At 43.1% G+C, this 13,913-nt stretch overlaps 1 protein-coding gene across 2 annotated transcripts in view; it reads right to left on the minus strand.

Annotated features, from left to right (window-relative positions):
- Positions 1–12,801, minus strand: part of SCAF11 (SR-related CTD associated factor 11) — a 50,857-nt gene extending 38,056 nt beyond the window's left edge. Inside the window, exon 1 of one of the 2 annotated variants that reach the window (XM_084206992.1) lies at positions 12,631–12,801. The gene's annotated coding sequence lies outside the window, so the exon portion shown is untranslated. Of the gene's footprint in view, positions 1–11,986; positions 12,348–12,630 lie in introns of those variants that run through there. The other variant, XM_084206993.1, reaches the window with a different exon arrangement.
- Positions 12,802–13,913: the final 1,112 nt, after the last annotated feature.

Genomic DNA, 13,913 nt, shown 5'->3' on the forward strand with positions numbered 1-13,913 from the left:
GTGATTCACACAAACTACTTCATACAACTCACAACCTAAAAACACAGATGTATTTCAACACTAATTCATTGTGCATGTGGAAAGAAAAGACTTGGTCTGTTCAAAGTCATGCCTCTTAATTTCTTAATGAATCTATTATATTATAATCTTAAATAGACATAGAAAAAGCATTGGATTAAAAAAATTACAGAAGCCTAGTTATAAGTGACACATGAAATTAGCACATGCCTCCTTTTTGCCTAACTAGAAGATCAAGTCTTTACAAGCATTCTTTATACCCTGCAAATATAATGCAACAACTAAATACACTCTTCCTCCAACACACTAACAGTCTAGAGACTTATCTACACAGAAGCACCCCAGTTCTGCTGGAAAGGGGGATGGAAATCAAGAACACATGCAATGAAGTCTCCAATGAGAAAGTGCAAAATGATGTCCAAGATACCTTACTCATTTCTGCAACAGATTTAACTCAAGAAACATTTGTAGTCAAACTTTCCATTTTTTAGATACATGTTGCACTAATACTCAGAGTAGCATTTACTTAGACTGTTCTGTTTCTATTAAAAATATTTTCCTTTAAAAAGGATTTGGGGGACTCTTAGTTGTGTTTTGATTTTTTAATAACTCAAGAAACAATCAATTACGAAACAACAGCAAGACATATATTAAATACACAGAATTTATCTGCTTAATAGACAAAAATAACACCCTTTAGTCCCATCAAATTTTTGGGCAGTAATAGGAAGGACTCTGTTTCTCCCTATTCATTTTCATGGTCATTAAGAAACCTGGGAAAGATGTTTAAGCCACTCCCTCAGCAAATATGTTTTTGAAGAAAACAAACCTCAACAACTAGTCACTTTCACAAAACCAGATTTTTGGTGGTGGTGGTTTTTGTTATTGTAGTTTTAGTAGTTAATGACAGAACATGTATCCTGCTCTGAAGTTCTTCATATGGGCTCATCCTAATCTCTGGACCATTACTGGGAACTGATGAAAACTTTTAAATATTTTGCCAGAACTCTTGGGCTGTCTAAGAGATGGGCTGAGAAAATACTTATAATTTCCAATGGCAGTTGGACATTTGAAAAGCTTTTGATCCACTTGTATCACTATATCTAACACAACACACACACACCAAAAAAAAAAAAAAGGAAAAAAACCACATTGCTGGGTATTTGTCCAAGTACATCAAGAACCCTCACAGTTGTTTTATTTTTTATTTGGAAAAACATCTGATTTGTCAGAAGAGCCTGGAAGGTAGACTTGCTTCAAGTGACAATTGAGTAATGCTGTTTGCCCTTCAATAAATGAGGGCTACATTGAGAATCTGGAAGCACTTATCCTGGATTTTCTCCTTTGTGCATAAAATCTCTTGGTCCAGCACATTAGTGAGAATAGAACCTACGGTGGCACTCAAAAGCAGGCTTTTAAAGAGGATCTTTACTCTTTGTAAGCTCAAATTGCACCTTGTCTGCATTCCCAAATCAAATCCAATAGAACCAACAAAGATGAGGAGAAAGAAAGACCAGCACTATGCCTTGGGGAATAAAGAGAGAAATCTTTTTCTATAGGTGGTTTAAGCCTATTCATGTAGACCCAGTGTCTTGGAAAGAATCACTGCTATTCAGGCAAGGAGATACTGCTGATTTAAAGACTCTTTCCAGACCCTCTAAGGATGCAATTACCCAAGACAGCTGACAGCTTGCAGCCACCCAAAGAAGCAGCTATGTTTCTCACCACTAGTGATGGTGAGCAGACTCACTAAGAGCCATAGGGGTCCAAAGACACTGCAAGTGACAGAATGAGGGAGGGAAGACATAAAAAGGCATTGCCCCTTTTGGCAGTGGTAAGGCGCAAAGAAACTCAGACTTTGTTGTCAAACTGCACTCCCTTCAAGGACACAGCAATACCTAGCTAGATCAGCTGCCAGGACCATGAAAATGCAAGGTAAAGTCACAGGAGAAAACCACCAAAGCCAAATGGCTAGAACTATACTGTACTAAACAGTACACTGCTGTCTGTTGCTCTTCTCGTTCCCTACACAAAAAACCCAAAAAAGCCACCCCACCAAAAGCAACACAGTGGATACTATCCTCAGATTTTTCACAATCTAGCAGTAAGATACTGACATGTATACCTCAATTACAGATGCTGTGGCTACTGCTAAGTCCCTGCTAGAATCAATGCTTTCATTTTTGTGGCCAAATCAACAATAACAACACAAATAGCAGCTGCAAACACTCACTCATGTCCAGTCAGCACTGGACAGGACAACACCCTAAACTGCCTCCTAAACAGGGAAGGCAGGCACAACTCCATCAAAATGCTTGAGAACTGCTGCAGTGACTCAGATGCCATGACTATCCCTCACTACCTGGTCTGACAATCCAGAAAATGAAGAGTTTTAAGAAAGAACCTTACAGTGGACACACACACACAAACACACACACACACAAGGTAATCTCCTTCCTATATATAATGGTTATAAACGGTCTCAACCTGCAGTACAGATCTTATTAAATCAGTGGAATAGGCAGTGCTCCTCAATGAAGTTTAACCAAAGAGTACCTGCAAGACTTAAGCAAAAAATAAGAGTAGTAAGAAAAATGCCATTTAATAAGAGAATATTCTATAACTGTGGGGGACACCATGTCTTTTACAGAATGTTGGGTGTTGAACTGCTGCTATAAATCAAGAGTGAACTCTAGAGTTTTGCAAGCAAAACACTTCTGTTCACTGCAGTGTAAAAAGGTAGAATGGATAGCAGAAGTTTAGGATCTCTCCTGATCTCATTTTAAAGGTGATAGTAAACAGTGGAGAAATCTGCTGAAGTATACAAGTCAATGTACATCAACTATCCCACAAGATTTTCAATATCTGGCAGCAGCAGCGAGGTTAGCTCATAAGACCATGTGACATTACATGTCAAAGTATAGTTATGTGGCACCTCTATACTAACTGTGTGTTTCAGGGTGACCACTGACAACCAAGATGGCCCCATGTCTAGGTAAATTTAATTTGCAGACAAAAAAACTAGATAATGCTAAACTTGCCAGTCAGCAAGGAACAGAATAAAAACAAAAAAAGGCACTTAGGGGAGTTAGTTGTCACAGTGCAGCTTCATTTGATTCAAAGTATACACTCCCAGCTGATCAATCTAACCTGTAATATAAAATTAGGCTTGTGTCCCAGCTGGCTCTTTAGTGATACTTCTCAAGTCTGTGAGAAAACCCTTTCGTACTCTGTTAGAGGACAAATTATGTTACTCAAGCCTTTGTCAGCTCTTGACAATGCAAAAGCAGCGAGGGAAAAGCTGTGCAGCTTCCCTACATGCTAAACTAAGGCAATCTTGCAGGGTGACTCCTCAGTAAGTCTGCACTGATAACACTGCTTCCCTAAGATGTTCTGAATTCTGTAAGTCAGTTCCAGACGTAATCTTTACAGAAGTGCACAGCTGGGCTCATAATAGCCATAAGGAGGAAACATTCATTGGAGCTGTAGTTAAGCCCCTTGGGAAAAAAACAGCTCCATTTATACAGAAGACAGATGAATAAAACCTTCTAAAGATTGATACAAGGTGATGAAATATGTATTCACAAAAATTAAAAGCCCACCTTATTTTTCTTTCCAAGCCAGTATTTTGAACAGAAGGCAGCATGCACTGTGCTGCTGTCTCTCCTGTGCATGCACGTGTACGATAAGACTCTCAACAGAAGAAGCACTACACCACAATCACCCCTGTAGGAAGAACATGTGCTTGCCACTAAGTCACATCTTTTCATATCCTGACAACAAAACACTGAAATACTGTAGTAATTACCATAATACAAAAAAATATGAAAGAGAAAATAGTGTACAAAACATGTTCTCACAAAATCTAGAATTCAGCACTTTGGTGTTTCTTCTAAGTAGTCTGTGACTAAACTGGGTGAAATCGAAATTTACAAATAACAGGAACTCATTAGGCATTAGGTTTACTATTTTCAAAGTGCACATGGTTCAAGCAACTAAATCAAATCAACTTAAACTCAGGACTTTGCCTTCTGCTGTTCAGGCTCCTTAGTCACATGCACACTTTTGCAGCTGGAAGGGATAGCATTACATACCAAAGTCAGCAAAAATGGCTCTGCCATTTCCAAGAACAGGGTTGGTTTTTTTAAGTACTTTTTTCTAGCCACTTGGAAGCACTAGTATTTTCATGCTTTCCACCAAAGTGCAGATATTTGGCAGTGGGGTCACAGAGAGTAAGAACATGCTTTCCATACAAGTAACCCTTCCAAATACAGCCATGTCACAAATCTGGGAGAAAAAAAAAGTTTGCATTTAGTCAATAAGTCTTTGCTAGTCATTGCATTTAATTTCCGCGCCCCCCCCCCCCCCCCCCCCATAAACTTGATCTGTGCTTAGCATACACAAATAATTTTAAGTTCCTATCCCACTGCGACACGGCACATACAACATTCCCACAAGATGAATGAGCATACTTCAGCCACTGCTATGGCAACACAGCAGGACTTGTTGCAGTCATCTCTCTGATGCTAAAGAAACTAGAAAGACCATCTTTATTTTTCTTAATACCATCCTAATCATACCCATATAACCAGACTCAAACATCAGGGATGCAGGAGCTGAACCAGGAGACCTTGCAAAGACAGAAGCAGAGAAGACAGAGGAGGGAAAAATGATGGACAAAACTGATGGAGTAAGACTGAGAGCAAATGAAAAGCTCAGGGGCAGCAGCAAGAAGCATATTTAAGATGCAAAATGTAATTGGGCAACAGAATGAGGGTGGTAGGTGATTAGAGGAGCATCTTGAGCTGTAGAGAAAAAGGACAAATGCAGCAAAGGAAGAAACAGAATGCAACTGTCCAACTACAGACTACCACTATTTTTTCTTTTACCTAAACCACAGTACTCCTATTTTTTAGCTTCTGCATGTTGAAACCCTGCAAAATGAAGGACATTCTCTTAACAAAATTTATGTAATGCCCAGGCTTCCCTATAACTTTATGGTTGAACTTACATGGGAAAAAAAAAAGGACTACAGAAGATTGCATAGAACAATAGCCTTGATAAAAATACCCTGAACTTGAATCCTCTCTTAAAAGCATGCTGTTCTTTCAAATGAAACATCAAATCAAGGTTTTGGACTTGTGTCTGTCATGTTTATGACATGTTCATGATTTAAAAAATTGCATTTCTGCAAAAAAAAAAAAAATTCAAATTACAAGTAAAATATAAAGACACTGAATTAAAAACAAACAAAAGAGCGGAAATAACATACCCATTTAAAAGCACATGTTGCCTCTCTGAGGAATACACTTTAAAAAAAACCCACACTAGGTGAAAGCCATGGTGTCAAAAATACAGTCCTTGAGCTCCTTCTTGCTTTGAATAACAGCATTTCATAAGCTCAGGTCAAAGAACTACACTAACCTCTTACAAAACCTGAACAAAAAGAAATGCTGTATTTGTGAAAAAAGAGAGGTTGTGAAGGATTTATGACTACTATAATAATTTTAAGTAATTGTATTTTGTACAAAATCTCCTAAATATCTGTAGAATAACAATGCATTGAATGCCATTTCAGAAGTAGTAGACAGATAGGGAGTAAGCAGTTTCAATTACTGTTGATTTTGTTTTCACAGCCCTCACTCAGCAATAACTTTCAAGACAGCTAAAATAAAGTTAGAAAATCCCAGCCAGGAACAGAAGACAGGTTTGTAAGAAAAGGTCCTTCTTAACATGGACAGCAATGCAAAGAAAGCTAATACCAACTGGTAATGCAAGATGGCAACCTCAGATCTGAGCTGGAAAATACAACCTAAACTCCATCACCTTTCCTTCCTTTCCTTCCAATTTGTGAAGTGAGTCTAATAGATAGTCATGCTAATCACCTTTTTGGCTTCACCATATATATGAAATCAAGAAATTATCTACAACACAACAGTACTTTACTGTGAATGCTTAAGTGACCAACACAGGCTTTGTTATAATTGTTATTCTATGCCATTGCAAAAAGAACTTAAGATTTCCATATCAACAACACTAGCAGCTCCCCACAATCAGGAACTCCACTGTCATTCAAAGTTTCTTGCCAGAATAAGAACCACAAAATAACCACTGGAACCCACTAATTTATCCAAGACTTGCATAAGGTACCTCTCTTGCTTAGACTAATGAAATTGCATCTTAAAAATCACAACTGCATAGCTTTAGAGAGAAGAATATATTTTACTTCCATTGTTATAGGTATCTTTATTTGTAACATCTCTAAACCAAAACTCCAATGAGCTCAAGGTAGCCCTACCAGATTGATTTTCTCCAGCTGTTTCATAGGACTTCCAATTACTTTTTGTTCCACCCATCAAGCCACAATGGTCACTACCTCTTACCTAACAACTGATAAACTAAGAACGTTTTAAAAAAGCAAAACTGCATATAGAAAGTGTTTATTCAGTAGCTATATGGAAAGCATAGGAGAATTTCATTGCCCCTCTTATGTCCAGAACTGCTGAAGTTATTCACTCTAAATAGTGAGCAGGCCAATTAAGACCACGTCCCTACCTTCAGATTCTACCTTAACATCCAGATTTTCAATATCAGTTCAACTCATTTTCATCTAAGTGTCTCCATCTCTCCTGTGCCATAGCAAGAAAAGCACAAGTTTTCATTGCTCTAGTTTTGGCCTGTGTTGCTATCTAAAAATATGGACAAAGATGAAGACTTCTATCAGACACTGATCACATGGAACTTCACATTCCTTATTACTGCTGGCGGTCTAACAAAAGCCAGGTAGCAAGCCAGAGACAGCAAAGGTTAACTCAATTGACATTTCCAAGCAATTCTGTACTAGCTGAAAAAAGTTTCAAATACCACTAAATGCATCACTCAGGTATACTCATAAATAGTACCTGCAAAGGCAGATCATGGTTATGCAGTATTTTCCCCCCTAACCATTGCATTTTAAAGTGAGCTCACCAATCCTTAAACTAAAAAATGCACTAAGAGAGACATTATTAGTGTCTTTTAGAAAAAGTGATCAGATACTGCAATTTATTAGGCTTTAATAAACAGAAAACAGCTACTGGAAAACATTTCTATATCCCAGCTCTCTCTACATATTCTTTTATTCACACACACATCTATATATATATATTTATATATATACACATGCAAAATCTGAAAATCTTAATAAGAAGAAATACCACCAATCACAGAACCATAAAATTAAAATGTTACTTTTTCATTTTTGCTATGGCAGAGTATTTTTGAGTTCAAATTTCAATTCTGTGTTCTCACAGAGGAAAAAAAAAGAAAGAACAACACTACTGTTTCATCAAAATAAATTTGTGAGACAGCATAACTTGCTAATAAAAAATAAATAGGTGAAAATACTCAACTTAGCAAAACCTACAAAAATATAAACCACAGATCTACAATGCCTACACAGGTGTGCGTGTGTATATTTATTTCCTGAATAAATTAAATGCAGTATTTTGATCGTCCTTTGTGAAGTCAGTTAACAATTTCCCAAGCTTAGAAGTGACAACTTCCACATTTAGTTGTATTGGATTTGTTTCTCCAACTGCAAGTGTTTAGGAAACTTGATGCACTGCAATAGAAGGACATAGGAAAGTAAAATCTTTCAAGAAGATGCAGCTTCCTCTTTTCTACTTTTTTTTTTAGTGTCATGATTTGACACTGGCTAAACGCCAAGCACCCACAAAAACTATACACTCATTCTCTTCTGCTATAGTTGAGAAGAGTAAGTGGAAAGAAAAACTGAAGAGCTCACAGGTTGAGATAAGGATTAGGAGAAAACACTAAAGGGCAAAATAGGCTTAAACACTATAAAGAAAATTTACTAACAGAATTAAAAGAGAATATTGAGAACTAAGGTAAACCTCTAGAACACCTTTTTCCTCCCTCCAGCCCTTCCTTCCTTCCCACCAACAGCACAGAGACAAAACATGGGAGCCTTTAGTCGGTTTGTTATTTTTTTAAAAAATCTTCAGTTTGATTATGGAAAGGAATTTTGGTTTTTTCCTGCTGTGCCATGGGGTCCTCACAGGAGACAGCTCTCTGTGAACTTTTCTAGCGTGGTTTTCATTTTCACAAGTAGTAGTCCTGCCTGACCTGTTGCAACGTGAGTTCCTTCCACAGGCAAATACGTTTCCCACAACTGTTTTTCGTGGGTCATTAGTTCATGGGGGTAGTCTTTTTAGGATGAGCTGCTCTACTTTGGAAGCAAGGGTCCTTTCTCTATCTCTGGAAGCAAGGGTCTTCTATCTCTGTTCAAGTTCCCCACTAGATTACAGCCTTTCAGCATCTACTTGCTCCAGCACGAGCACCTTTTCCCATGGGCTGCAAGTGGACCTCTACATCCCTCCATGCACCTAATGAATTACAGGGAAACAGTTTGTTGTATTATAGTCCTCACCACAGCTTGTAGTAAAATCTCAGCTCGATGTCCAGAGCACCTTCTCCTCCCACTCCCTCCTTTCATGGACCTTAGTGTCTCCATTGTGCTCTCCTCATGTGTCTTCACCTTTTCCTTTTCTCTGACTTGGGAGAGAATTGTTATTTGTAGGTCTGCTTGCTCTCAAGTTCTATCAATTCAAAAGTTCTTATAGGGTTTTGTAGTGGTGAAAGGTTGATCCCATCTGGGCTCCACATCAGGGGCTTGCTCATCGTGCCCCTCACTGTCAGCCACGTGGTCCCCTCCAGCACTGCATGGGCAGCACTGGCCACTGGTTCCATTCAGTGCCTCTTTTCATGTGGGGCACCAAAAAGGAGAAGCTGCTGCCACTGCCCCTGCCCTTCTGCCTGCAGCATGGCTGGTTAAAAGCGACCAAGCAAGCACAGTTCACTGCAGACCATGTCCAGACAGCCCCGGCCGCACAGGCGCTCACCCCGGCTGTGTGGCCACTTGTGCCAGGATGCCCTCCAGCATCATGGCCCCAGCAGCTGCCTCACATGGCTTTTCCTTTTCTTAAATATGTCATCACAGAGGCATTACCAACTTCTCTAATTAGGCCAGCCAATATGTCCATCACCAGAGCATTCAGGGATTGGCTCTGCTGGACACAGCAGAAGTTTCAAGGAGCTTCTCTCTCAGAAGCAGCCTCTGTGGCTTCCTCTGCCCCCACTAAAAGCCAGGCTGCGTTAAACCAACATGGTTGGTTAGTTTTTTTAAAGCTCCCAACAGGGAAAAACTTCTTGCTGGATGTGGTGTGGGGCACTTAAAGATTATGTGCATTCAACCTTTGAGAGCCCTTCCAAGGCATCACCCTCATCATGCCTTTGGTGCTTCACCAGAGCCAGATGCAGAGGTGACAAACCTCTCAAACACAGCTGTTTGAGACAGCAGAGCCGCAGCTTTAGCAAACAGAAAGGTAGAGGTACACTCACCTTCCATCTTCCAGCTAGAGCCCTCACTTTGCTACCTAATGACTGTAGCTATGTTGCTACACAAGAGAATCAATTGGTTCAGAGTATCAAAATTAAGCAACTTTCTTGCAAATTGTGTCCATATCCCCTCCAGCTGGGTGAAAAGAGATTAAACAAGTAGGGACGATACAATATCACTGTACACAGACCCTCTCCAATCAAGCCCACTGCCTTTCAGGGCAAGGTGGACTAGTACAAACAGATGAAACAAAATTCGTCTACGCTGCTGTAAAGCAATAAACTAGCCCTTGTTTTGAAGCGCTCAAAAGCATGTGCACTTAGAGATCTCTGGCATTGATGAGTATAGAGGACACTTAATACTGCATCTCCAACCTGTAATTAAAAAAAAAGGCAAAAAAAATGGATAATGTCAAGATTTATAAAACCTACTTCAGCCTTAAAAGGTTTAGCAGATTAGCCACAACCATTTAAAAAATCATTCAGAAAAACTGATAACAATGCTTGACAGCACTGAATAGTCAGTTCAGCCATCATGAGGAATTATTCTCCATGTTTTTTATAGGTATTAATTGGAAAAACAATTTTTGTCCCTCACTTTAGACTGTTGGCAAAGAAAAGCTGAACACTGAACAGTGGACTGACAGAAAACCAGGTTTCAAGAATTTTGCTGTAGGTACGGCAAGTTAGCCCAGCAAACTTTTACCAGCATTGTTTTTTTCACCCCTATTAATATAAAGTATGTTTAAATACATAATTATTTGAAAGACAAATTACCCTTTAATTACTATATAAAGCCAACTTAAGTAATTTAAAGATTTTGCACAGGTTTTTTAGTACTCAGGACAGGGGAAGACTGAGAAGATTCTGCAAAGAAACCCTGTACCAGGATAAAACCAAAACCCAATAGACGTATGTAACCTGAGAAGAGCAATCATGTACGATGGGCAGGACCGTCTGCAAGTTTTATAAAACCAGGGGCTAGAAGCCATGCAGCAACTGCATCAAACTACAGCCAGTTGAGAGCACAGAGAAGCTCTTCATCATCTAGGTGTTTCCAAGGCAATAGTTGACTAACTGGAGAGTAAGATAAACTTACAACTGCTCATTGGCTCAAACTCAACAATCTTCATATATGCAACAAACTCAACCTTCACATGTGATGGAGAACCATAAAATCGTGGCCAAAACACTCACCATATACCATGCAACTTTGGAAAACTGTTTCCAAAGGCAACCTGAATATGAGGTAAAAACTAGTCAATCCAGGATTGCTGCTATTCAAGAAGGTCAGAAAAAACATTCACTTCCATGACCATTTGGGAAACAAGAGGTTTCCTCAGACAGACACAAAGCTGTTACTGCTCTGCTCATTCCAAAGCAGACTTTAAGGTCAGCGAAACATGAAAAAAAAAAGTATTTTTTATTTCTGTAATTTGTCACTCTGAAAGTTGACACATCAGCAAATGTAAACTGCTGAAAATAAAGCTTAAAAAGATGTAATATTCTGACTAAAAGTCTAAACAGCCTCCCCACCTTCAATATGTCTCATCTTATCTCAGGAAATCACAAAATCAAACACTGTATTCCTAGAATGTTAAAGGAAACACTTGAAAAAGTACTTGGGATCATTTCCAAGTACCTTCCATGCCACTGAAGAGGATACTATCCATTTTCTTTTAACACTGTGAGTTTCTAAAAACAGCTTTTCCAGTTAGAAAAAGAAGAGACATGGATTATCACATATAATCAACCAAATAACAGCAAATTTTTTGTCACTCTGTCATTTCATTTAAGAAGCCTACTACTTATTTCTGCTAAGAGCAAATGAAATCATGACAAAATGACTCTCCCATGTGTAAGAGCCTGAATACCTACTTAGAAAAATTTAAGTCAGATTATACTGAAAACTATGATCCACTGCAAAGAAAATCAAAAGCCCTGAACACATCAGTGATCTACTGACTTAACACTGGACACTCAGTTAGCCAGATTACCCTTTAAGGTTACCGAAGCTATAAAATTCCAAACTTAAAATAGCTGTTCAATAATCAAGGACATTCCAATCCATCATACAATAATTACTTAGATGGGCACAACCTTAACTGTCTCTTGACATTTTAAATAAATGACTCTTTGCCAACAGCACCTAGTTACTGATACTAAGCACACGGTAACTACCCGGCCTTTCTCTCTGTTATCTCGTTCTCCCTAAGAATTTAAAATTAATTAGTAGTCTAAGAGCAAAACATCGTGAGAGGGAGGGGACAAATTTTAGTCCTAACAATATTGCTTTGTTTTGAAGTTATAAATGTGGAGATGGACTGTCAAAGACGAGTTACATTTTGGGCTCAGGCTAATAATATTCTTTAATACTCACCAAAGGAGGAAAAAAAAAAAAAAGAAACTAGGACACGATGTACTATAATACACAAGAACTGGAGATTATCTCACTGGCTCGGTAAATTGCTTCCAGGCTCCAGCGCTCCCCCTGCGCAACTTTGCTGATGTCTAAGTCGCGATCCCACAGCAGCACAAAAGCAGAGCTGGGCTTTGAACTGAGCCTCACCGTGCAACTTCCTCCACAACTCTAAGGTCCCAGGAGCCGCTCCTCCAGCAAAAGCCGCCGGTGTTCACAGCTCCATGCGCCCAGTCGTGCGCCCACCCCACCGGGAGCAGAGGGACGGCGGCGCTCCGCGGGCCGTATCTTTGTTCAGCCGCGCTCACGGGTCAGCGGGCAGGGCTGGGGCTCCTCCCGGTGTGGCTTCTCCAAAGCTTTCGGCACGGAGGGGGCCGGCGGATCGCCCCGGCCGCCCCGCTTTGTTTCCCCTCTCACCCCAGGGGGGCCGGCGGGCACGGGAGCCGGACCCGCGTCTTGCCGCGGCGACCGAGCGTCGGCACCGGGCCGGGCCGGGCTCCCGCTCGGCGCCACGACGCGGGCGGCGAGGAGGGGTGGGAGGGGAGGGAAGGGGGGAAAACGCGGCCGGAGCCGGCAGCAAACTCCGCCCCAGCCCGACGGAGCGGCGGGAGCGCCCCGGCCCGGCGGGCTCCGCGCGGGGGCAAAGGCCCCGGCCGAAGCGGGACTGCAACGCCTCCAGCCTGCCCTCCCCTGCCGGCCCGCCGGCGCCCGGCCCCGGCCCGCGGCCCCGAGCACTTCCCCTTGCCGCGCGGAAATTCCCGAGGAGGTGGCGGGCACCAACCGCCGGTGCTCACCTGGCGCCTCGACGTTCCCTGGCGCGGTCTCTGCCCCGCAGGGAGCGGCGAGTCCGGGTGCCCGCGCCGCCTCCGCCGCCTCGGGGCTGCCGGGGCTCGCGGGGCCCCGCGCGCTCAGCGCCCGCCGCGCCGCCACATGTCCGCGCGTGGCCGGGGGAGCTCGGCGGCAGCGCCGGCGGGGCCCGGGCGGGGGCGCTGCTCAGCTCCGGCAGAGGCGGAGCCCGGGCGACCCAGAAAGAGCCGCCTCCGGCCCGCCCCGTGCCGCCCCCAGGGAGCATTATGGGATAGGTCCTCCAGCACCGCCTGGCGGGGAGGGCGGAGGCAAGGCACGTGATCCGGCGGCCCCGCCCCGCCCGGGCGCCAATGAGGCGGGGGGCGGGGCCGAGGCGGGGCGGGGCCGCGGGCGGGGGCGCCCTCTGGTGGCGGCACGGTGGCCGGGCGCGGCCAAGGCATGGGGGGGAGTGCGCGGTTTGTGACGTAATCTATCCGCGACGCCGGGCGTCCCGAGGGCCAAACCTTTTTTAATTTAATTAATTTGTTAGTAGTAGTAATAGTAGCGGTTTAACTCCATTAGGCACGCTGGACGAAGCCCTGTGACCACAAGAGGCCGTGGCGGGGCAGCGTGGGTCCGGCCCTGCCGGGAGTGGAAGCGGTTCCTGCGGGGCCCAAGGCGCCGCGCAGTCAGCCGTGGTGCGGGCTGGCTGCGGCCTGCGGGCGCACGGACACAGGCACGTCTAACCCTTGTACATTTCCAGCCCTTTATTTTCAAAGCGGCTTGCCGTGGTGGCGTACGTCCCGATTGTGGCAGACAGGAAAGCAGTTCGGTGCAGCTGCCGCTTCTGTGCGCTGCCCCCGTTACAGCCGCATGCCAGCACCGCCGGGCTCTGCGGCTGCCGGGGGCTCCAGAGCGGCGGAGCTCAGGCTCAGAGGCAGCGGGAGCTGGGAAGCGCCGTGCGGAGCCCTCAGCTGAAGCCCCAGGGCAACGCACCGGCTGCAGCAACAAAGCACAGGAAGGGGAAGCAGCGCCCGCAAATACGCGGCTTGGTGTAGTGTCTCCTTGCGTTCAGAATGAAGTCACGGCCTGAAGAGAGTAAAATGTGCCAGCGTCAGCTTATCAAGAGTTTATGATACCTTATTAGTTGCCATGATTACTAAGAGAGTATTAATTTAGGATCATATCAGAAGAACTTGAATTAAGTAGGAGCAGGCTGTGGGATAGAATGTAAGAGTGACAGGAAGGAAGGAAAAGACTGTGTTCATTGGAAGACTTCAGGGAAATGTAA

Source organism: Fringilla coelebs (assembly GCF_963513975.1).
Source record: "Fringilla coelebs genome assembly, chromosome: 5".
Lineage (NCBI taxonomy): Eukaryota > Metazoa > Chordata > Aves > Passeriformes > Fringillidae > Fringilla > Fringilla coelebs.